Genomic DNA, 24,925 nt, shown 5'->3' with positions numbered 1-24,925 from the left:
AACTTCACAAAAATAAGTCTAGTGTCCTAACAATAATATTTGAAAAACTCTTCAAAAGTATTAATTTACTGAATAGTATGTGGCAAGTTTGAGAAACCTAAAATCCAAAATGTTTGTTTACAGAACGGATGTCAAATCTCGAGACGTGAATAGTCTATATCTTCATCGTCATCCATTTCTATATCACTCTGCAGCAACTGTTTTGGCTGGCCTTTACTATGATGGGGCTGTAAAACTGTTTGAGTGTCTCTGAATCATCAATGTTGACTCCCATTTTGCTTAAGAGCATTTTCACATCCTTAGCCTTTGCAGGATTGACACAGTAGTGAAGTGGCAGTACAGTTGGTGAAACGTTCTTTATTTTGCTGCCACGTTTCACAATAGAGTGGCTGCAAAGTTCCCCCGAGTATGTCGTCTTGATCTCGACATTAGTGCTGGTAACTTGTGTTACTCGAACCTTTGTGAGCTGAAACAGCAGTTTCTTCTTGCAGACTACTGATTTTTGGAATTAATCTGGGTCCGTACTTAGCAGATTTTGAAACTAAATCCCTAAAACTATAGCGCTACACTGTTGCAATTAGCAGGTTTTGAAGCTCAAACATATTTTCGGCTCATGACCAATTGCATGAAAAGTCACAATCATGTGTTCACTAAATTTTACCAAAAGGTGTAATTAGCAGATTTTGGAACTCACATCTTCAATTTTAAAAGGACTTTTGTTTGGTCAACTCCAAAACGCACCTTAGAAAAGGCACCTGAAGAAGTTGAGCAGAACACACTTCATGAAGAACTTCTACTACCTGTCATCAAAGCCATGCGACTGTTAGGAAGGGGAAACTACACAATATATGGAAAAACATAAACTATTCAGACCACGTGGCTTTGTACACAATATAAAGTCCTCCGCGCACTCCCAGCCACTGCTTTTAGGGATACATTATGAAGGGTTGAAGGGGCTGCAAGGTAAGGAAGCCCTTTAAATACTAAGGGCTGAAAAACAGAGGCCGGACTGGAGCACTAGGGCAATGGGGGTTCAAGATGGTGAGAAAAATTAAACAGAATCATTCAGCACACAAATGTCTTTATGTAAAGCTGTGATTTTTGCAGTAAGATACCAATACTTTCTTATATGGAATGCAACCAAAGAATTGCATCTTGGAGAAAGTTTGACACACTTGGGGCACCAATGTACCTAAACAGGTCATTTGTTTATCTGTATAACAAAATATTCTTGAGAGATTGTCCTGAAAATCAACAGGCCTCTAACATTTTACAGTGCTAATAAATGTGTCAACTGTTACACAGATTGTGTGGTTTGCTTTTGAGTTACTGCGTTCACAAGCTTACATTCTGACACATAGACAGACATCACTCTGAAGGTAGTCAGTCTGTGCTCAGGGATACTTAAAGGTGTGAAGCAGCGGACAACTTGAAGTTGAAATGTTGACCCTGTTAGTGATTCCCTGAGGCTACAGTACCTACAGGGAAGTGATAAATAGGCCAAAACAATGAAATCAGCAAGTCTAGAATACAGTGCCTGTAGAAAATCACCATGCCCCATTGAAATAGCCATTTGTTTTGTGTTACAGACTGTCATCAAAAACCATTGAAAAAACATCATTTTTCATTTATTTACACACTAACTGTGTTACCCAGCTTTGCTTAGGAGATTTTCCTACAACAATGGGCCTCAGTTATGCTGCTGAGTGGTTAAGCAGATGTAATAGAAGTACTATGTAAGTAACTATATAAAATATTTGTTGCCTCCACGGGGGCTAATGTTATTAGTTCACTGGAAATGTATGAAGTCTTAAACACACTTCATACAACTGCACATGAGTAAAACATTCCTGCTGTAGATTAATTTCGACTTTTTCTAGTGACGTGGCTTTTGTTGATGGTCACTGCAAAACACAAATTTATAGGAAAGCACATTCTTTTGAATTCAAACAGGTAATTATTAGGAATAATGGGAATTTGGGAAGAAATATAATTTCACCCTGTAGCACATCCTGTAAAACTTGCAGCTGCAATCAGATTTGAATGTGACACTTTGCTCTGTAATCTTGCACCATTACAAAATTTTGGAGACTTTAGAGTAGAGGAAGCAATATACATTAAATCATGGTTTAATTTAACTTATTACATACAGCATTGACTTTTACAGGCTGAACATTTACGTGTCCCATGGAATGAGCTCAATGTTTTAAGCATTGTGCAGATAAGAACAGGTGAAAAAAAAAAATATTGTAAACTATATACAATGTCTGCCCCCTCTATGTTCTGTCCATGGGGGACCCCTTCACTAGGCTGTCGAAGCGTTTAAACTGACCAGGGCTTACTGCTCCTGGCTTGGGTTGTACACAGAGCTAGAAGTGGGCTCATACACTATGCTAGCTGTTCTTTGTTTATGCTTTGTGCTCCAGAGCATAGTGGCACATCATGGTATGACCTCAAAGGGGATACCTTAGTTCTTCATAATATTGCATTTATTTTACCACCAAACTGAACCCTCAACTCCCCATTCTTTGAATTATATCTACTAGGGAGCTTCACCCCCTGCTCGCTTTGCTTGCCAACCTCCCTGCCTGCGCTACAAACCAGCAACTTCACGTCTCTGCCGCTTGTGTATGTGGATTTCACTTTCAAGAATAACAAAACTTTTAATTCTCACAGATAGGCCTCTACATTGGGAAGAAACAGTACTTTTCCCTGATGGCAACACAAATTAGATGATCTACAAGTCTCCGACTTAAAGTTTAAAGCCAAACAACATCTACATACTTCTGTCATATTACCTATGTCCATATATTTGATCTCTTTTTGCCTTTACCTTTTCATCAATATCGCATTTAATTTTGATTCCGTGTTTGGAATTACATCGTGACAACGCAATGCATAACTGCCCATGAGTGAATATAGTTTCTTTCTCTTTACACGAACTGTGTCTGACAATAGCATTCACACAAATGAGAAATGATTGACTTTTTGTGCATGACTGTAAATGTTTTAGATGTGGGCAGGACTTTTCCAAAACTCTTTGCATAAAGTCTTGTCTCGCGGGGCTTGAAATTTTCTCTTGCAGGATTTGACTTTCACCAAACAACAAATCTTTTAATTCTCGTGGATACGCCTCTCCATTGGGAAGAAACACTACTTTTCCCTGATGGCAACACGAATTAGACGATCTACAAGTCTACGACTTAAAGTTTAAATCTGAACAATATATTCAATCTCTTTTAGCTGTCCCATTATTTCAATGAGTAATAATTTGCGCTTGTTTGCACAAATGCGATCTTTACAATCATTTTTTTGAGACTTTCAAAATTTTCATACTTCTATTATCTATATCCTGCTCTGCATGTGTATCACACAAACGTTTTTGAATTCTTTATGACGTTCTACTTTGTCATCTACTCTTTGTCTTTTATTTCCGGCACTGAGTGTGGTTAAATCTCTTGGCACAACATCTTGTCTCTCAGGACATGAAAGTGTCTCTCTGAGAAAGTCACGTCTCGTCTCTCTTCCCATGATTTTTTATTATTATAGAGAGATATATGAGCACTCAACAATCATAATCTGGCTTGAATTTGTATGTATTTTATACCACATTGTGAGGAAGAAGAAGAAGCCAATAGAACAGGGAGTGCTGCATGTATCCAAAGAGACCACCTGCTAACCACGCCTTCTTTGAGTTTTGTTTAATTTTTCTTTGTCCACGTTTTGTCATTGTCCTTGCAGCTCCCCACTTGTCTCTTTTTCCTGTGCAGGACAGCTGTCCTTCTTGATTTGTTGCCAGTCCCATTTCTCAGCCTCAGCTTGAACAGTGGCCCTGTTCTGTTTGCAGTGTTCATTTGCACCAGCTATACACCCCATAGCTCCGCGTGATCACAGAAAAAATATGATAAAGTGCCTAAATATACCCAACTTGCTACAGCTTTATTACTGACAAATACTGAGAAATAATAAAAACAAGGTGTCAGCTTATTTTCTTTTTCTGTAATGTCACCAAATTGTAATCAAATCCATCGAAGCATTTTAGAGATTTTGAAATAGTTATTTTTCTGTTGGGGGGGGGGGGGGGTGGTTACTGCCAAATATTGATATATTGAAATATCCTTTCTTAGCAGATACCTACTGGCCTAGAAATACCATCCTGCCAAATGTCAGCTTCTTAACTAAACAGGGAAATAGTGTTGTTGTTGATGAGTGAGCGAATCAGTCAGTCAGTCAGTCAATTTTGCATTTTTATACCGTATATACTCGCGTTTAAGTTCTCCCGCAGATAAGTCAGGTCTTGATTTTACCATATAATTTCAAAATGTCGGTCGTATGTGTCAAATGCGGAAAACTCCCACTATTGATCCAAGAGATTATGATATACTAACGCCCACCCACCTGAGAGAGTAAATACCGAACACACTGCCTTTTTTGTGTATTGTGCCTACACGACCACACGGTAATACTCAAACTATTCTGAAGCAACGTTTGCACTGTTTTGTGTTTTTTGTATCTCACACCCTCATACACCTTTATCATAACAGCATCCCTTATCTACAATGGAACGTTCGAACAGAACAGAATATGAAGCTGGTTTTAAATTAAAAGTTGTTGAAGTGGAGAAAGAAATTGGTAACTGCGCTGCTGCAACAAAATTTGATGTGTCTGAGAAACTGGTGCGATATTGGAGGAAGCAAGAAGATGTAAAGAAAAAAAATTAAGTGTCGTATTTTTGAACGGGCGTATAAGTTGGGGTCTGATTTTATGATCAATTTTTTGGGTTTCAAGACCCACCTTATACACGAGTATATATGGTACACCGATCAGCCACAACATTAAATCCACCTGCCTAATATAATAGTGTAAATCTGTAAGTAGTGCTGCCAAAACACCTCTGACCTGTAAAGACATGGACTCCACAAGATCTCCGAAGGTGTCCTTGTGTTATTTTGTGTTATTAAAATCTCATTATCAGCAGGCCCTTTAAGTCTTGTAAATTGTATAGTGGGGCCTCCATGGATTGGACTTGCTATTCCAGCACATCCGACAAATCCTTGATTGGATTGAGATCTGGAGAATTTGGAGGCCAAGTCAACACATTGAACTCTTTGTCGTGTTCCTCAAACTATTCCTGAACAATTTTCGCAGTGTGACAGGGTGCATTTTCCTATTGGAAGAGGTCACTGTCATCAGGGAATACCATTGCCATGAAGGGTATACGTGGTCTGCAACAATCTTTAGCTAGATAGTACATGTCAGTGTAACATGCACTTGAGTGCCAGGACAAAGGTTACGCAGCAGAGGACTGCCTAGAGCATCACAGCTTGCCTTCTTCCCATAGTGCATCCTGTTGCCATCTGTTACCCAGGTAAACAAATCACACATGCCCAACATGATCTACATGATCTAAAAGAAAATGTGATTTTTCAGACTAGGCCACCTTCTTTCATTGCTCCACAGTCCAGTTCTGAGACTCACATGCTCATTGTAGGTGCTTTTGATTTTGGGCAGAGGTTTGCAAAGGTAATCTGACTGGTCTGCAGTTGTCCAGAATACCGACACATCATGGTCTGACCTCAAAGAGGATACCTTAGTTGTGTATTCTGACACCTCTCTCTCATGGCCAGAATTAGATTTTTTGGAAATTTGGGGAACAGTAGTTTGTCTGTGGGATTGGACCAGGCAGACTAGTCTCCGCTCCCCACACACATAAATGAGCCTTGGGTTCCTGTTATCCTGTTGCTGGTTCACAGGTTGCCCTTCTCTGGACCACTTTGGTAGGTACTAACAACTGCATACTGGGAACAACCTGCAAGAACTGCCATTCTGGAGATGCTCTGACCCAGTTGTCTAACCATCACAATTTGGCTCTTGTCAAAGTCGCTCAGGTCCTTATGCTTGCCCATTTGATCTGCTCCCAACACATCACCATTAAGAACTGACTGATCACTTGCTACCTAATATATATCCAGCCCTTTGACAGGTGCCATTGTAATGAAATAATCAACATTATTCACTTCTCCTGTCAGTGGTTTTAATGTTGTGGCTGATTGGTGTATAGAAATAAACTTGTCTTACAACACACAAGCAGCACAAAAAGCCAATAGTTCTGAAAATCAACAAAAAAAAGTCAAAAATTGAATAAATAGTATAGAAAAGTGATCTGTCCTCTGATCTGATATTTCACATAGTCACCTTTCATTATAATGGCGCACATCAGTTGGTTTGGAAGTGTCTCTACCAGCTTTGCACACCTAGACTATTTGCCATTCTGCCTTGCAGAATTTTCTGAGCTCAAATTTTGTGATTAGCAGAAATGGACACTTACTTGACCACTCAAGACATTTTTCTTGATATTTATAAGCCATTGCATTTTTTTGGCGATGTGTTTAATGTCACTGATATGCTGAAAGGTGAACCACCTGTATATCTTCAGCTGTCTGGCAGAAGGTCACAGGTTTTCCTCAAGACTTTGAGTGTAATTAGCAGCCCCCATCTCCTCGTCAATCATGTAAAGCTTGTGAGATTGTTGTTACATGTACAAACTGACCAATCTCAGTCATGAACACTTTTTAAGTCCTTCAAAGTTGTCATTGGCCTCTTGGTAGTTTCTCCAATCAATTTTTTCTTGGATCTGTCATCCATTCTGGAGGGATGGCCTGATGTAGGCAAGGTTTTAGTGGTGGCATATGCTTTCCACCTCTTAGTAATTTTCTTAATGGTACTCAGAGAGATAGTTAAAGTCTTCAGAATATTTTTGTATCCTTCTCCTAATTTGTGCCTTTCCACAACTTTATCCCTTAACTCTTATGAAAGCACCTTTCCAGTAATGGTGAAATCTTTGTGCTGCCATGCCCTACTATCGGAAAAATCCTCAAGGAACAGCTGGATTTATTCTGAAGTACTCAGAACCACTTCAGTTGATGTCCGATAAGGGCCATTTAGTGTGGTGTGTGATCTGGAAGGTGATTGGTTGTAACTGAGCAGGCTGATAATGGTTACTCTAAGTAGCTGATCACTTATCTAAACAAAGGTATTTCACTAATTACATTGTAATAATTTGTGATGCCATGGGCCTCTTCCATTTCCTTGGACTTCGAGGGTCATAATCAAGATGGACGTGTACAATAAGGACACAAGCCAGATGTGCTTTTTATTACAGCAAAGAGTTTTCAAAGTGCAATGCAGTTCAATAAAGTCTTCAGTAAATAATCCATAAATAAGTGATGTGCAAAAGATAAAAACAATAAATGGATTCAAATAAATTGTTCAAAACTAGGAATAAAAGCACTGTCAGATCATCTTCCTCAATACATCTCCAGTGCTCCACATTCTTGTCTCCCCTGCTGTCCCATACAGGTTTACTGAGCAGGGCTGAGACGCCAACAAATGCAGCCAATCTTCCATAATGCATCCCGGCCATTTCAGCCATTCAAGTCCATCTCCTTAATCCTGCTACCTCCATAGGTACAGCAGGACCCCTAGAGCTTGTGTTTGCTCCTGCTCCTGTCTTCTCAGCAAGACTGAGCACCAAACATCTCACTCCCCTCAGAGTGTCCACAACTGCCCATGACACTGATCTGACCACCCGATCCTGCTCTCCCATACTTTTTGGATTAATATTCCCTTTCTTTCTTTATGTTTCTCCATTCTGTTGTACTTAGATCTTTCATACCCTGTAAATAAAGGTGCACTTAATGTTCTGCACAGCCTCAATGAGAAATGACTGTGCTGACTGCACTCACCAGCACCTGCTCTGATCCACCATGAACCCTTGAACTGGTCTATCATGTCATTGCTCAGGTTTTTAATAAAATGATGTTTTCAGTTTGATATTGAGAGTGATAATGTGTAAATACAACAGGAAGTAGTAATTTTAAATTTATTCTTATTTCCAGGGTTTAATGTGACAGTGAGGCTTTTTAAAGGCTTTGATGATTGCCTATAGACATTGTAGTTTCACAAAAAGGTGATCTACTATACTTTGTCAAGAACACTGAGAACCATGGACATGAATTGGGCCAAAAACAGATATGCTGTCTATTCTGTAGCTTTTATGTTTAACTAGCCATGGTACCTATTAAAGGCAAGTAACATTAAAAAATATTTGCTTTGTCTTGCCTTATGTGTATCTTTACTGTCTTGACTGTGTATTCAGGTTTGTCTGAATGTCTCTTCATGGGCGCTCCCTCTCTTGAATATTTCCCGTAGAACCTGCTTCTCAGACTCTGTCATTATTTTCGAGTTCCTTTCTCACTTTTGTCCGGTTTTATACTCTCTACCTTTGAATGCGACTCTCTCAGTATGTGCCCTTACTCCTCCTTGTGGTCTCACACTTGCACTTCCTCTTTAGCAAAGCTTAACTGACCAATTACAACAAAGCTAAAGTGACCAATCATACCAAAACCAAACTGACCGATCAGATAGCTCTGAGTAACTAGACACGCAAACTTTAGTGTTTTATTGTAGTGTTGATAGTAGCAGGGTCATGCAAGGAAAGCATCAGTCTCTTTTTACTTCTGCTGTCTTTTGTCACATTCTTAATTTTATTAATTTTCTATCATTTTAAAATATTATCTCCATTAAAAAGAAAGAAGGTTGATGCCTGAAATTTGCAGAAAAATAAAACATATCTTTGCATTTTGAGCACTTGGTTTTATTTTGTGCTAGAGCCTTCATTACATTTCAGCACTAGTAGTTTGTAAATTTGTTTATTAAATTATGCCAAAGTTTATCCAACTAATGTTGTGATTGCAATAAAACAATACAAGGTAAAGTAAAGTAACATAAAGTAGAGACAGCACAAGGTGTTGATGCCACAATAACTTCATTAAGCAGGTGGTTTGTTGCTTTGCACAGTTACACACTTTAACACAAAGCTCTAAAATCAGAAGTCTGGCAGCAGTGGATATGTGTGTTCAGCAAAGGAAGTTGCAGTGATTATGTAACATGTGACTGATGATTGCATCATGAGTCTTTGAGAGGCAATGCAGTTTGACTCATTGCTGTTGGCGTTACAGACTGAACAGACGAGGTGATGAGTATGCCACATGCACAGAGACATGTGTGATTGCTGTTTGTTTAATTTAATTTTATCAAAACATCTCAGCAAACACAAGTAAAAATGAGTAAAATATTAAACACAAAAATGACCATTTTGGATTGTTTACAATTGTAGTGGCGCTGCTGCCTCATAGATCTAGCAGCTCTTGTGTAAATCCCACATGCAGTTGCTGTTTGTATGGTGTTTGCGTCTGTGTATGGTTTTCTGCATTTTGGTTTTCCTTCCAAATACTAAGGTCTGTGTTAGGTTAAAGGGTGACTCTGCATTGGCTCAGTGAGAGTGGGCCCTCTGATGGATTGGCACAGCATTCAGAGCTGGTCCCCAACTAATGCTGCCTGGATAGACTGTGGCTGCCCTTTAGACCATGGATTGGATTAAATGGATTTAAGAATATAATGTAATAATTGTAGCTGCACTATATACACCATAATCGTAAAAACTGCAACCTGCTCTTTATCAGACTACTACTCATGAGCCTAGTGTATCATACAATAATTATAAATACTGCACAGTATGAAAAAAACTAAATGCAACATAAGCACAAAATATAGCATTAAGACATCCATCCATCCATCCATCCATCTTCTAAACCCACTATATCCTGATCAGGGTTGTGTGAAAGATGGAAATTATCCCAGGAAGTGCAGAGTGTAATCACAATCTCAGGATGGGGTGCCAGTCCATCACAGGGTATATTAAGGGTATATTTAAACATAAACAGACAAAGGGTATATTAAAACATAAACAGACAAATACTATACATTTTATATACATACTGTCACAAAAATGACCATAAAATGCTGAGAAGGTTTGGGGCAGCCAACCGTATAATTGTTCCTGGCTGCAAAACTGATTTCTTAGAACAGACATGTTCACACAACAGAGTCCAAAACAGAACTGATTCTCTATACACAAGATGGCAGCTTTAAAGGCCAGTGGAGGAAGTGATGTCATCAGGAACGGAACCAGAAGTGACGTCACTGGCTGCCCCAGAGCCAGGCGGGATTTCCCTAGAATGGTCTGCAAAAGATCGAGTTAATTAAGAATTAGTGCACCTCGTCACCCTCTGGTCCAGCGTGGAATCACATGTACTCAAGCCCTTTAGTTGTCTCCTAAACACGCGTGTGTGACAATACATACATACATACATACATACATACATACATACATACATACATAAATATATATATATATATATATATATATACTGTAAAAAAAGATATCCAAAGCCATGTGAGAAGGTTGGGGTACCTTAGGTATGCCTATTTATTAGCCCCTGGTTTAAGTTTGGGAACGTGTAAATGTGAAAAGTAGGTCACTGCAATGCAAGTCCATACTGGTGTGTGGTGATAAATGATAAGAAATTCCTGTTTGATTGTGTTTTTTTAAGGAGGCAGACAAGCAGAAGCCTGGCCAGGAGCAGCAATCTTGTTCTTGATCCTGGTTGGCATCTTCAACACTAAAGACAGAAAAGGAAAACAGGTAAGATACTGAAGACTGTTACCCCCAAATCCTTCCATGCAAGCTCCCTTCAAAACTGTCCTTCTGGGACAGTTTTATTTTTGTGGATTGTTTCCCATGTTATGAATTATATCGTGGAATATACAAAAATGTCACATTTTTACAGTAATTGTTTGAAACTGCAAGGTGTGCGAACCTCGTTCTAATGTATATTTTTAGAATGTGCACAAAACTCCAAGGAGATCAGATCTTTGATTTAATCAACGTATACCACACTCATTGGAATAATGAGTTGTGTTCCACTTTGGAACAATGTAATTTTATATTGTGGGCATAACAGAGCCCCAAACCAAGACAATTGTGGACCAAATAGCATGTGTTCAAAATGCTAGTTTATTTTAAACAAAAAACATTATTACAAGTCTCGGTTCCTCACAAAGCACAAATTCTCTTCTTCTTCCTTCAAACCTCTTATTCCTTCTTGAGCAAGCATTGACCTGCTTCTCTCCAGACTCTGACTTGCCTGACTAATGTGGAGTGGCTGCTTTTATGCTGGACCTACTGGTGCTTGAGCATTGCATTTAGGAAGAACTTCCAGCTTAGGTACAGTATATCTGTGATACAACAAGGGAGTCTGCTCCTGGAAGTGCTCCCTGGCAACCCCTAAGGAATCCAACAAGGCTGCCCTGTAGAAGTACAGATGCCATGCTGCCCTAAAAGTATCCAAAGTGGATATGCACCACTGCTGTCTAACATTTGGGAGGAAAATCTGATCTTGTAAGGCCCTTTGCCTTTGTCTGCTCCAACTAAGGCATGGACCAACATCCACTCTGACCAGGACACCCAACCATCCCAGGTGTTGAGTCTCCTTCAATATGACCACCCAACCAAGCATAATGCAATTCAAACAGGATGCCAATCCATCCATTATTTTGTCCTTCCATACAAGCCTCCTGGTTGTGAGGAAAAACATTGAATCCCTGCCTCAGGTAGTAACTTCTAACCCTTACAATTACCCTTCTTCTTGGCCTCCCAGCTGGGTAAGAAAAGCTTGTTTTCCTAGCAGAGATGACCCCTATTCAAGACACATGGGTCACTTCCAGTTCAAACTCCAATGGTCCTTGCTCAGCTTTGGTCTAAAATGGATTATTCTGTACAATAATTAATTAACAACAAAACCCCATTAAATTGGAGAAGATTAATGGGAGAGTTTATAAAAATATACAGTAATTAAAATGTTTACTAAATTTTATAAGAAGCAAAGTCTTTGAAAAAGTACATAAAATTGTACTCGCAAAGGAACACTTCTACACTGAACACAGTATTTCAACACACTAGATTTTCACAAAGCTGTGTGTAAACAAATAGTAAGTAAGCAATACCAAGACTCCATACTGATCAGGGCCGAGTGAATGTGCCCTGCAATGGGCTGGTGTCTTGTCCAAGGTTGGTACCTGCTTTATTATAAAATGAAGGCAAATAAGGAAAAAAATAAATGAGTGTGAAAAATGAAAGGTGTCCTCCCTCACAGAAAATAGTGCCTCTGTCAGTGTGCTCTGTTGGATTGATGACAAACTCCTTGTTTTGGGTGACTTACTGTCCAGGAACCAGAAGGAGAGGAAAACGGAGGAAGTAGAAGTGATATCAGTTTGTTTTAGGTGGAATGTCTTCTTGCCTGGAAATGAGAATAGAGACATCAATGTAGTATTTTTTTAAAAAATGTTTATTTATATGTAGTGTGGGTGAATGTAGATGTGTGGGCCCAGTGCTGCCAGGGTAGGTTCCAGCAAGGGTCAACTTTACAGCATCACAAGCCCCCGGGCAAAGTAGTGAGCTTGGGCCCCTGATTTGATAGCAAAACAGAAACACACTGTACATAGGCATCAGAAACATCGTGGGCCTCTATGCTCCTGGGACCCCCAGCCAGTGCCCATTGAGTCCATATGTGAAGACCCTGGTTTCAGCCCCACTTTTCTACAATTGAATTAAATAGATTTTGAAAATGGGTGGATGTAAGTCTGCTAATGTATCCAAAATAATATTTCAATCTGTAAACAGTATTTTGTAAACCTGTAATCAAATGATGTAAATTAAAATAAGTCATCAAAATTTCTATATTGAAAAAATTAATAAGAACATATTGTAATGTATTTCATATTATCACTATAAATTACAAATCTGAAAACCGACTAATTCTTCATGTGATCTTATAACTCATGATCCCTCATTAAAGTTATTTTACAAGCATAAACAATTTTTAAATCCCCACCAGGGTCTCCGTCTCCCCTTCAAGGCTCTCAACATCTCTGTCAGTGTTGGGGCAAAAATAATTCCTGATGCGTCGGCAACATACCAGCTGAGCGGATCGCATTTCTCTCTCAGCAGAAGAGGACCCTCTTCTTGTTCAGGTTTCACTTTTGTGGGCTGCCCCTTTGATTGCTTGTCTTTCCTTTTCCTATTTCATATAATACAACGTGGGAAATTTCTCCCTCTAATCCTCTGGTAACACAGGTTGCCTCACATTTCCAACTCTATTCCATTTCTCTCAGCTCCCTTCAACCCTAGATTGTTTTTGAGGAAAACAGTCTGCAGGTTCTAATTTTTTAAAACAAGGAAGTGACATGGACAACAGAATGGAAGCGATAAGTAAGTCAGGTCCCCGACTTACAGCCTGCTTCTCTAATGTGTTGTAAGAGGTGACCTGGCAGGCAGACAACATGGGAATACCAAGAAAAGTTTGGGTACCACCCGTGGTAATCCCATTTAATTATTAACTCAAAAAATAGCTCAAACAAAAATGTAGTTGTTCAACAGCAAACATTGTACTTGGTGGCAGTAGAAGTTCTGTCCTCTGGGATTGTCAGCTTAGTATCTGACGCCAAATATCACGAACAAGTCGGCTTTATAAGCTGGAGACTGCAAGGGGCAGAGTTTTTCTTGGATGGAAGGGTGGAGCCAGTCATCCCTCTTGGGCTCTTTGGCTTGGTTGCACAGGAGGAAGGAGAGGATAATGTTAGCATCAGCACCCCTTCTCCCTCCAGAGTGGTATTGCTTACCTCATTAGAGCCAGGAAGGTGGTCCCCAGATGTACATGTGTAACAATATATTAAGACAAGCCTGTAGTATTTTCAATTTTAGTTTATAATATGGTGTAAAATTCATTAACACTCTTTTTAACAAGAAACAAATTCCATTCAGAAGCAGTGGTTCAAATTCTATAAACTCCCATGTACAGAACTTATGAAACATGAATAAGAGATGAATCTAAAACCAGAGCAAATAAACAATTGATTGTCCACAACAGGATCATGCACAAGGGTTTAAATGTGGGATATGACTGCAAGATTGGTGATGTGAACAACAAAGCTTTGTGACACAGAGTCAAACAAGGGCTGAACAGTGTGACATGGTGCCATCCAGTGAAGCGTAGTGTCACTTATCCTTCAAGAATTCAGTTTTTAATGGAGGATGATAAGAGGACTGTGTTTAATGTTCCAAAATGTTACATGCCTTCTATACAGTATGCAGAGCATCCTTTGTGGAGATGGGAGCTATTTAGGATAAGACATTGGAAAATGACCTCTGTCAAGGCTGTTATTAAAATAATATGATGGAACAGGTCTCCTTGACATGTGGTCAAACTCTCTGTGACATTTTGCAGATTTGATTGTTTTGCATAGGCAGACCAGACTACAACATTTCCTGTTTTCATGGTGGACCTTTCTCTGTATTGTATTCATAAATGTATACAGTGGTGATCAGCCACAAGTAAAATTTGGGACTCATAGCTTACAATGACCCAATTCCAATCCATGGCACCCCATGATGTTGGAGTCTGACTGGTCAGAATCAGACATTGTAATAGACTCACACCTCTATCACACTTTCTCTTACAGCAGAATTTCTCAATCATATTTGGTGTCATGTCCCATGTTTTCCCCATGTAGGTACTGTATCTTCGCAACACAACATGGTGGGGGTGGGGGTCTTGTCAGCAGGGTGGGAGTCAAGCATGATATTTGGAGTTTAGATGGCCGGCCAGCTCTAGGAAGAGTCCTGGTGGTTTCCAACTTTTTCCATTTATGGATGATGGAAGCCACTGTGCTCATTGGGACCTTCAAAGCAACAGAAATTTTTCTGTAACCTTCCCCAGATTTGTGCCTCGAGGCGGAGTGGTGGCTTTGAGGCTAAGGATCTGCACTGGTATCCCGAAGGTTGCCGGTTCGAATCCCCGTCACTGCCAAAAAAAAGGTCACTGCTCTGCTGGGCCCTTGAGCAAGGCCCTTAACCTGTAATTGCTCCAGGGGCGCTGTACAATGGCTGACCCTACGCTCTGACCCCAAGGGGTATGCGAAAACTACCAAATTCCTAATACAAGAAATTGTATAAGGCGAAATAAAGAACAAAAAAAAAATCCTGTCTCTGAGGTCTACAGACAATTCCTTTGACTTCATGCTTGGTTTGTGCTCTAACATGAACTGTCAACTGTGGGACCTTATATAGACAGGTGTGTGCCTTTTCAAATCATGTCCAATCAACTGAATTTACCACAGGTGGACTCCAATTAAGCTGCAGAAACATCTCAAGGATGATCAGGGGAAACAGGATGCATCTGAGCTCAATTTCGAGCTTCACGGCAAAGGCTGTGAATACTTATGTACATGTGCTTTCTCAGTTTTTTTATTTTTAATAAATTTGCAAAAATCTCAAGTAAACTTTTTTCATGTTGTCATTATGGGGTGTTGTGTGTAGAACTCTGAGGAAAAAAATGAATTTAATCCATTTTGGAATAAGGCTGTAACATAACAAAATGTGGAAAAAGTGATGCGCTGTGAATACTTTCCGTATGCACTGTATATATATATATATATATATATATATATATATATATATATATATATAATTTTTAATGTAGGTAGATCATTTCGACCTGGTCATTTTAAAAGTAGCTCGTAGGCCGAAAAAGTATATGCACCCCTGCCATAGTAGCTGGAAAGTATTGAAGCAGGCACTGTGAAGGCCTGTTAAACATACTGTACCTTTGGAACTACAAGGACCATTGCAACTAGTATGGCAGCTGTATGGTTAACATGTACCATGACATGTTGAACTGACCACTTACTTACTCTAATATCAAGTGTTTATCACAGGTTATGAACCTTCATAGTATTATTTATATGCTGTGTTAGTGTCTCATGATCACCAGTCATCCCATTTTTGTGCAGTACTGGATGTGAGGGTAAGATACTGTGAAGGGCGTCCTTGGTCATTACCCGACACCAGCGGGATGGAAGGACCAGGGGAGAGAGCATTTCCAAGGCACTACCTCCCCTGGGACACCAGAGGGCAGCCCTCCTGGGCAGCTGAGGCACCACAGATTCTCACAGGGCATGCCTGGACTTTGAGTTTGGAACAGACCTGTTGGGTTCCGTGGGGGCTGTCAGGGGGAGTTGCAGAGCCCTAAAATGGACTTCCACCACAACTGGGAATGATTCCTGATAATACTGATGAGCCACCTGGAGCTCTCCCAGGAGTAGAATAAAAGTAGCCGTCTCACTCCATTCAAGGAGCCAGAGTCAGGAGGAGGTAGATGAAGCTTGCTGAAGAGGTGTGGAGGTGGAAGGACTAGGATAAGAAACTGACTGGTAAAGAGAAGGGACTTTATACTTTGCTGTATTGTGCTGTGGCTATTGTTGTGCTGTGGGGAGCGAAGGAAGTGCCCCCACATTTAAAACTGTGTGCTGTGTGGCAAACCTTTGTTTCAGCCTGTCTGTGTCGGGGTTATGATAGCTGTATGCGTCCCGGTGGTTCACAATACATAAAAATGGAATTATCTGCTGGCCCATCTGTGCTACTCTCCCTAATTTCTTGTCAGAGAGTACATAAAATAAATGTAGCAATCACATAATTAACAAATATAAGGAATAATCAAGAATTAATAACAACTCTGAGCACCATCCTTTAACTGAGTGACATATCCTCATTGCAGGACTTGCTCTTTTGTGTTGTTCTTTTCCTCCAGCAGTCAGAAGGCTTGTTATAGGCCAGAGCTTGGTAAGGATGCAAATATTTTCACATCTCTTTATCTCAATGCACATGAAACCATAAATCTGCAGTGAAGTGGGCTCCTGAAAATGCCTTCGCATGTCCATGTGAAGATGTGATTGAGCCATCTACATTATGAAATGATGAAATGGTCACTCATAAGTTTGATTGTCCTAATGCTGGCATTTAAGATGTGGAGCCACCACTAAAAAGCTAAATTGCAAACAACCATGCACAAAGCTAGGCAAACACATTTTTTTAATTGAAAAATTGTGCCATCTAGGGATGATTATTAAGAACTGTTGGAAAATTAGACCGTCATATTAGTGGCAGGACATTCCTTCTTCACTAATTATTACTGGCTTAAATGAGCGCTTGACAACTTCATGTTGTTTTAATAATTTTCCAACCTTTCTGATATGTTTGAAACTTTTGGATGAGCCAACAAAAACCACAAATGAATTAGAAAGCCTGTTGTAGAGATGGAAGATTGTCAAGCACCTTCCACGCTATCATGATTTTTCTTGTGCTGGGTTTAATATCTAAAATATTCCTCCCTGTTTAAGAGGATGAAGGACAATTAGGGAAAAAAATTGTGTTATTCCAGAATATCCATTTTCTAGTATCTGTAGTTCCCCCATTAAAAATTAACATCCATTTTCACTAAAATGAAAAGGGAAGGCATCGGAACTCATGAAATCAGCATCTTACTGTGCTGTGCTGTTAGGTTCAGGTAGCTTAAGTACAACTGTATCATCCTGACTATTTAAAAACTATTTACCCTAAAAAGACCTGAATGCACCTAAATGTCCACGCAACTTGAAACAGTTAGAAAAACTAAAGGCTGTACAGTATGGAACAGTATGGCATCTACTGGCACCAGCCAGGTACTTCACAGGCCCCTGTTGGTGTTAGACACCACTTTGTTACTGGTGCTCTGAAAAGCAGTTTGTGTCCTAGAGACACTGATGGAAGTTGGGGGGAAATGTCTTTGAAGCTGGCAGCGGTTGCCTCGTGTGTGTATATTCTTGAGATGAATCCTCAGATGTACTCCCCTTCACTGCTCAGTTTTGCTCAGAATGCAGTGGGTAAAACATAGGGTTGCCTAGTGGCCACTCATTTCATAGGTCTGGAGGTGTAGAAAACTCTGTGGACTCCATTTGTGCTCAGCGGACGTTTGTAGCACAGAGCCGCCCTCACTCTTCAAGCTGAGCATGCCCCAGCTGGGTTTGAGAGGAGGGTGCGGCCTGATGCAGCCAATCCCTCTTGAGCAGAGTCTCCAGTTGCTGTCGCTGTCAAGCCACATTATCTCAGGCGTGTCAGTGCACACGGCAAGCGTGGGGCAGCAGATAAAGCAACAGCAAGTCTTTCTTTTTGTGCCACTAACAGACCAAGCCTGTTTAAATTCCCTTACATTATGTCAGACAGTCCAGCTGAAGGAAATGTCCAGATGGCACCTGGAGACAGCAGCCCCATAACCTCAGAGAAATGCAACGCACTCAAACTCAAGTTGGACAAATGGTAAGTGCGGCTCTTGTATTCCTAAAGGCTGGTTGTTGCCACTAAAAGACCTGCTTGACCACTACTGCGGTCACAGGGAGCTGCAACTTTGGTGCCTGGTAAACAAATGTTGCAAAAAGGAAGAGTTATTTAATGCTAAATTTCTTTATAACAATTTCGTCGCTTTGGCTTCCATAATACATTTGTAGTCCTGGCAGGTGATCTTCCTAGTTGAGTGACTATTGACCCAATTCAAATAGACAAACCAAGGGGTGTTTCTCATGAGTTCATCATGGCTGATTTTTCTTGAGTTTTTTTGCATATGAATGGGCACAAATATAAGGCTGTGAGTGAAGTAATGGGTGAAGATAATGTTCTTTCTTCAAATGAGTTCAAGGAGACGAACATATAGACCCCACCCTGTGAGAGGACGTATCAGGTCCTATTGAATCTCTTGAATATGGAACCCTCACGGGACTATCCTGCCCCCTGCCTGTCTCCAGATAGCACTACACTCCATATTCAGCATTAGATTATGTTAGATTAGATAAAGTTTATGAATCCCAAGGGTAAATTTAGATGCAATCATTCACCCATGTTTAAGATCTGAGCACCTTGCATTATTTCCTTGAGTAGATTACTTTATAAAATGAAAGAACACAAGACAAGCACCTTATTTTATGTAATACTGTTCAATGTTCAGAGGATTGTTCCCACCTTGCACCCTGTGCTAACTGGGATAGGCTCCAATACCTCCAAGGTGACCCTATTCAGGATTACACAGATTAGAAAATGACTGACTGATTGACTTTTCAATGAGGATGGGAGGTTTACAGTTATGTTGGCAGTGCTTTCCCCTTGTGATTAATAAAGTATCTATCTATCTATCTATCTATCTATCTATCTATCTATCTATCTATCTATCTATCTATCTATCTATCTATCTATCTATCTATCTATCTATCTATCTATCTATCTATCTATCTATCTATCTATCTATCTATCTATCTATCTATCTATCTATCTATCTATCTATCTATCTATCTATACATACTGCCTCATCCTCGTCCTTATATTAAGCTTGTGGGATAAACATACCCCAAAAACTAAGCCTACTACTAGTCATGGCTGACTTCTGACCATTTTTAACTCCCGTGACTCTAAATTGTGCCAGCAAACATCATTTGCAGATTAAAAATGATGCTCACTTCCCCTAAGCTACCAGAGCAGCGCTTGGAAAAGTCAATAAACCAATGTTTATTTGATATAGCCTCTTTCATGGCAATAACCACCACCAAATGTTAGGCAGGGTAAACATGAATGCAGGCTAAAGCAAAACGAGCTGTAACAGAAACATCTCTTGTTTTTCTCTCATGACAGTCGGGGCTTTGCCAACAGACAAGTCTGGTATGAAGCCAAGATAATGGCAGCTAGCCAGCAACATTTTGTAGAGCCTCTAGTTTTATGCTTCACAGAGCACGTGGCCCGCAAAAACAGCCATTCAAAGCCTGAAGGCCATTTCTTTCATGAGGTGATAATCCGCACTGAAGAAAATTGTAAAAACTTGAATTATAAGATACCAGATGTAATAAAATATTCTCTGGAACTCCCCCATCTCCAAATGACATGCCCAGAACCCCCCAGGAAAAAACAGAATGCTGTAAGAGTTAGCAACAGGTGGAAACTTCCACAGGACAAGACAGCCTGGATACAAACTCTTGAATTTCTGTTTCCAGTGGGTACAAGTAGGCCCACTGTGAGATCAAACTGCAAGTGAGTCATGACTGTGTTGGGTATGCTGGCATCAAGGCAGCCTAGCTATTTATGTGGCTATGTACTGTATATGGAAAGTATACAGAAAGAAAGGATATGGAAGCCACCCATACGAATGGAGTCCCTAGTAGGAATGTCAGAAGAATAAAGAGGGCTTCATTCAATGAGTGTGTATAGTGCCTTTCGTAGATCATCACTTAGCATGTTCTCCAGCTACTTATCTTGCTCAACTGGAAGAATCCCAACCCAGAATCTTTAAGTCAGTGGGTAACCGAGGTTCTGTACTATCTGAAATTAGAAAAAATCTAATTCTCACTCAGAGGATCTATTCAAAACGTTTTAAAAATATGGCAGGATCTAATCAATAACATTTTAGAATAATCTTCTATGTCGGGGGAAAAAGATACTCTTCCATCCTTCCTGCTTCATAGAATTGCTTTGTTGGCTGTCTCTCCTCTCTTTCATTTGGGTGGGGGTTGAATTTTGGTTTTGTTATGTTTGATTTGATTATATGGATTGTTATTTGCTTTTACTGCGGTGGGCTTGTGCCCTGCCCGGGATTTGTTCCTGCCTTGTGCCCTGTGTTGGCTGGGATTGGCTCCAACAGACCCCCATGACCCTGTGTTAGGATATAGCGGTGTGGATAATGAATGAAAGAATTATTTGCTTTTAATTAAAATTAATAAAAAAAGTACCTAAATGCTTACAGGATCAGACTTTTGTAATTTCTGACATGTTTTAAATTCCATGCAGGATCAGAATCTCTTTATTTTATTTAGAATTGGTTAGACTCCAGTGTTTTGTGACTTCACACTTCTGTAGCAGGGACAGCTGCTGCTGCAAGCCGCCAAAAGCAGAAATCCACAAAAAATGATTCTAATGATAAGTAGGAGGCTACGCCTTAATAGGATCACACTCCACTTTTATGTAGTGCTTTATTCATCTGGTTATTTGTTCTTGATTTCCTTTTTAATTTTTTACTGTCTAAGCTCTGATCAAACAGAACTTTTATTGAAATGAACTTGTGTGCATTGTGTCTGCAACATTCGTTATTACATGCAGTCATTAGGCACTGTAACCCTATCCTGTTTAGTAGTGATAAGACACTGAAGCCTGATCCAGTCAGCACTTACAAGACACTCAAGTCTGATCCTATCGGCATGCAGACTCCCATTGCCACAAAGTAGGAGATTCTAGTCATGTGTAAAATTTCAAACACAGACAGAGTACAGCAAATCCCCTCTGTACATACTATAGGTACAATGTCAGCATTCATAAGACAGTCTGATCATGTCAGAATGGTGACACTTTCAGTAACAAAATGCTGGACTCTCTTAATGGACGGGTTGGATTCAGTGTAGAATCTGACATACAGTAAAAGCATTGAAAAGGCTTATCCAGTCAGTTGAATATTAAAACAATTGAGTCAGATCCTGTTAGCATGTACTGTAGATACCGATAGTCACAAAGAGCTGGGCACTTGTTGTGATTTGATTCTGTCAGAATTTAGACATCTGAAGTCACAAGATAAATAAGTCTCAATGTTTTTTTAAACCTATAGTTTGAGGCCACCGAAGTCTGATCCTCTCTGAATATGAACAAGTCAGGATTCTCAACATATAAGACTCAGATCCTGTATGAAATCTTAAAAATGTTCTGGTCTGTTAGCCATTGTAGCCATTAGATATCAGTGATCATAAGCCATTCAGACCTGACCCTGAGAACATCTAAACCCCCATAGTCACAAAAAACTGAGCCTGTGTTGAGTTTAAACTTTATAATTTGAGGGCACTGAAGTATATATGACCTTCTCAACCTATAAATGCTAGCATTCACAAACCACAGGTTTCAGATCTTGAATTAAACTTGACATAAACATTATTGTTTGATTCTGTTATCATTTTGGCATCCACATACATAAGACATTTGAATGTTATCCTATAACCACTAAGAAATTTTTAATCACAAAATGCAGATGCTGCATTTATAGACTGAAGACTGATCCTGTCTGTACTTAGACACTTATATTATGTTCTCTTCCTGTATTAAGTTCAAATCCTTGATCCTTGCTTATAGAGTTGTCAGTGTGTCAGCATCCGTCTATATGGAGACGGATATATTCAGGTCTCCTGTTGAACGGCATCTGGTGATGCCACCTCTGTGTGGCATCAAATCTCAGTCCAGACTCTATTAATTTTTTGTTCTTGGCTGGTGAAATGAGCAGCACATCTATATTTTGAAATTATGATTCCCTTCATGTGTCTAAGAAGTGTTTGAATAATCTTGTTTGGTGAATATCCGTCTAACTGATAATAGGGTTTGTAACCTAGGAATTGTAACAGCTTGTATTTTGTTCTGAGCCCTTCACTTCTGGTAACCAATATTGTAGCATTGTCCACTAACACTTGTTCTAGTCCCCCAGACTGATGTTTACTTGTTTATGTCAACTACTTCTGTAAGTCAGTTTGGATAAAAGCATCTGCTAAGCAAACAAATGTAAATGTAGTCATAAGATGCTGAAGTCTGATCACATATGCAGTCCACAGAATCCAGTAGCTACCTTACCTTGTCTGTGCAAATCACTCATCAGAAGACCAAAGAATAATAATATTAATAATTAATAATAATAATAATAATCCCCAAGACTCTGAAGTGTGACCCCATTAGGGGTTAGACAGCTACAGTCACTAGTAGCTAGCATCATTTTCAATGGTTTACTGCTTTTGGCAACTTGTAGAGCCACTTGTCCTTGCAGGTTTAAATGAGAAGTCACAAAACACCAGCGTATAACCAATTCTTGAAATAAATACCTGTAATCAGGCAAAAGTGGAGTCCGATTCCATCAGTTCACCAAGGTCCACCCACAATAAAGATCCTGATGTTGTCACATTAGGTTCTTTCCACTTTATGATTCAGAGACCAATGTGATCTGACATCTTTAGTTAACTCCTCTGTTCTCTGGCTGCATTCCAGAGAATGGCACTCCTGGAGTAGCTTGGACAGGTGGATGAAAGGGCAGCACAGCCTGTAGTAATTGTATACGTGACAAGTAACATATAGCTAAAAGAAAGCAAAAATACAAACAATGAACGAGTGGACAAATTAAGTGATCCTCCTAAATAGGAACACACAAGTGCTAAGCATAATATGTTGAAATTTCAAATTACCAATGCTGATCCGCATAACCAGTAAAGATTGTCAAGTTACAGTGTAGGGTGTATGTAGTTTGTGTCTAACAACAGTACAACTTGTAGCTCAAAGCAGCCTGAAGGGGGTTTTATTTTTACTTTTCTATATGCTATGGAACTTAAAAACACACTTTTCAAATATGTATAGAAAATTTAATTCTTGTTACTGTGTGTCTAGACGAAACAACTTTAGCCAGTCCAACCCCACACTCGTGATCCTTAGGACAACACATTGACTGAAGTAAAAGGAGAAAATTAAATGTGTAATTAAAAATTACTGTAAAATACGTGATTGGTGCACATCTCTAAACCTTTTTGAGAAAATACCACTACCAAACAGAAGTCATATTTATAAAATTTATATTCAGTGTCAATCTCAGTGTGCTGTACATGGTTATTATTTTGTACATTCCCTGCCAATTTTTCTATACTGAAATTATTCCATCCATCCATCCATCCTCTTCTGCTTATCCGAGGTCGGGTTGCGGGGGCAGCAGGTTGAGCAGAGATGCCCAGACTTCCCTCTCCCCGGTTCTTCTAGCTCTTCCGGGGGAATCCCAAGACGTTCCCAGGCCAGCCGACAGACATAGTCCCTCCAGCGTGTCCTGGGTGTTCCCCGGGGCCTCCTCCCAGTTAGATGTGCCCGGAACACCTCACCAGGGAGGTGTCCAGGAGGCATCCTGAACAGATGCCCGAGCCACCTCATCTGACTCCTCTTGATGCGGAGGAGCAGCGGCTCTACTCTGAGCCCCTCCTGGATGACTGAGCTTCTCACCCTATCTTTAAGGGTAAGCCCAGACACCCTGCGGAGGAAACTCATTTCAGCCGATTGTATTTGCGAATTCGTTCTTTCGGTCACTACCCATAGCTCATGACCATAGGTGAGGGCAGGAACATAGATCGACTGGTAAATTGAGAGCTTCGGCTTGCGGCTCAGCTCCTTTTTCACCACAACAGACAGATGCAGAGCCCGCATTACAGCGGATGCCGCACCGATCCGCCTGTCGATCTCACGCTCCATTCTTCCCTCACTCGTGAACAAGACCCCGAGATACTTGAACTCCTCCACTTGGGGCAGGATCTCGCTACCAACCCTGAGAGGGCACTCCACCCTTTTCCGGCTGAGGACCATGGTCTCAGATTTGGAGGTGATGATTCCCATCCCAGCCGCTTCACACTCGGCTGGAACCGATCCAGAGAGAGCTGAAGATCACGGCCTGATGAAGCAAACAGGACAACGTCATCTGCAAAAAGCAGTGACCCAATCCTGAGTCCACCAAACCGGACCCCCTCAATGCCCTGGCTGCGCCTAGAAATTCTGTCCATAAAAGTTATGAACAGAATCTGTGACAAAGGGCAGCCCTGGCGGAGTCCAACTCTCACTGGAAACGGGTTCGACTTACTGCCGGCAATGCGGACCAAGCTCTGGCACTAATCGTACAGGGACAGAATAGCCCTTATCAGGGGGTCCGGTACCCCATACTCTTGGAGTACCCCCCACAGCATTCCCCGAGGGACATGGTCGAATGCCTTTTCCAAGTCCACAAAACACATGTAGACTGGTTGGGCAAACTCCCATGCACCCTCCAGAACCCTGCTAAGGGTGTAGAGCTGGTCCACTGTTTCACGACCAGGACGAAAACCACACTGTTCCTCCTGAATCTGAGGCTCGACTATCCTCCTCTCTAGGACCCCCGAATAGACTTTTCCAGTGAGGCTGAGGAGTGTGATCCCTCTGTAGTTGGAACACACCCTCCGGTCCCCTTTCTTAAAGAGGGGGACCACCACCCTGGTCTGCCAATCCAGAGGCACTGTCCCTGATGTCCATGTGATGTTGCAGAGGCGTGTCAACCAAGACAGTTCTACAACATCCAGAGCCTAGAGGAACTCCGGG

The sequence above is a fragment of the Erpetoichthys calabaricus genome, chromosome 11 (assembly GCF_900747795.2).
Source record: "Erpetoichthys calabaricus chromosome 11, fErpCal1.3, whole genome shotgun sequence".
Taxonomy (NCBI): Eukaryota; Metazoa; Chordata; class Cladistia; order Polypteriformes; family Polypteridae; genus Erpetoichthys; species Erpetoichthys calabaricus.
The sequence above is the reverse complement of the archived record's forward strand: the minus strand, read 5'-3'. Positions refer to the sequence as shown.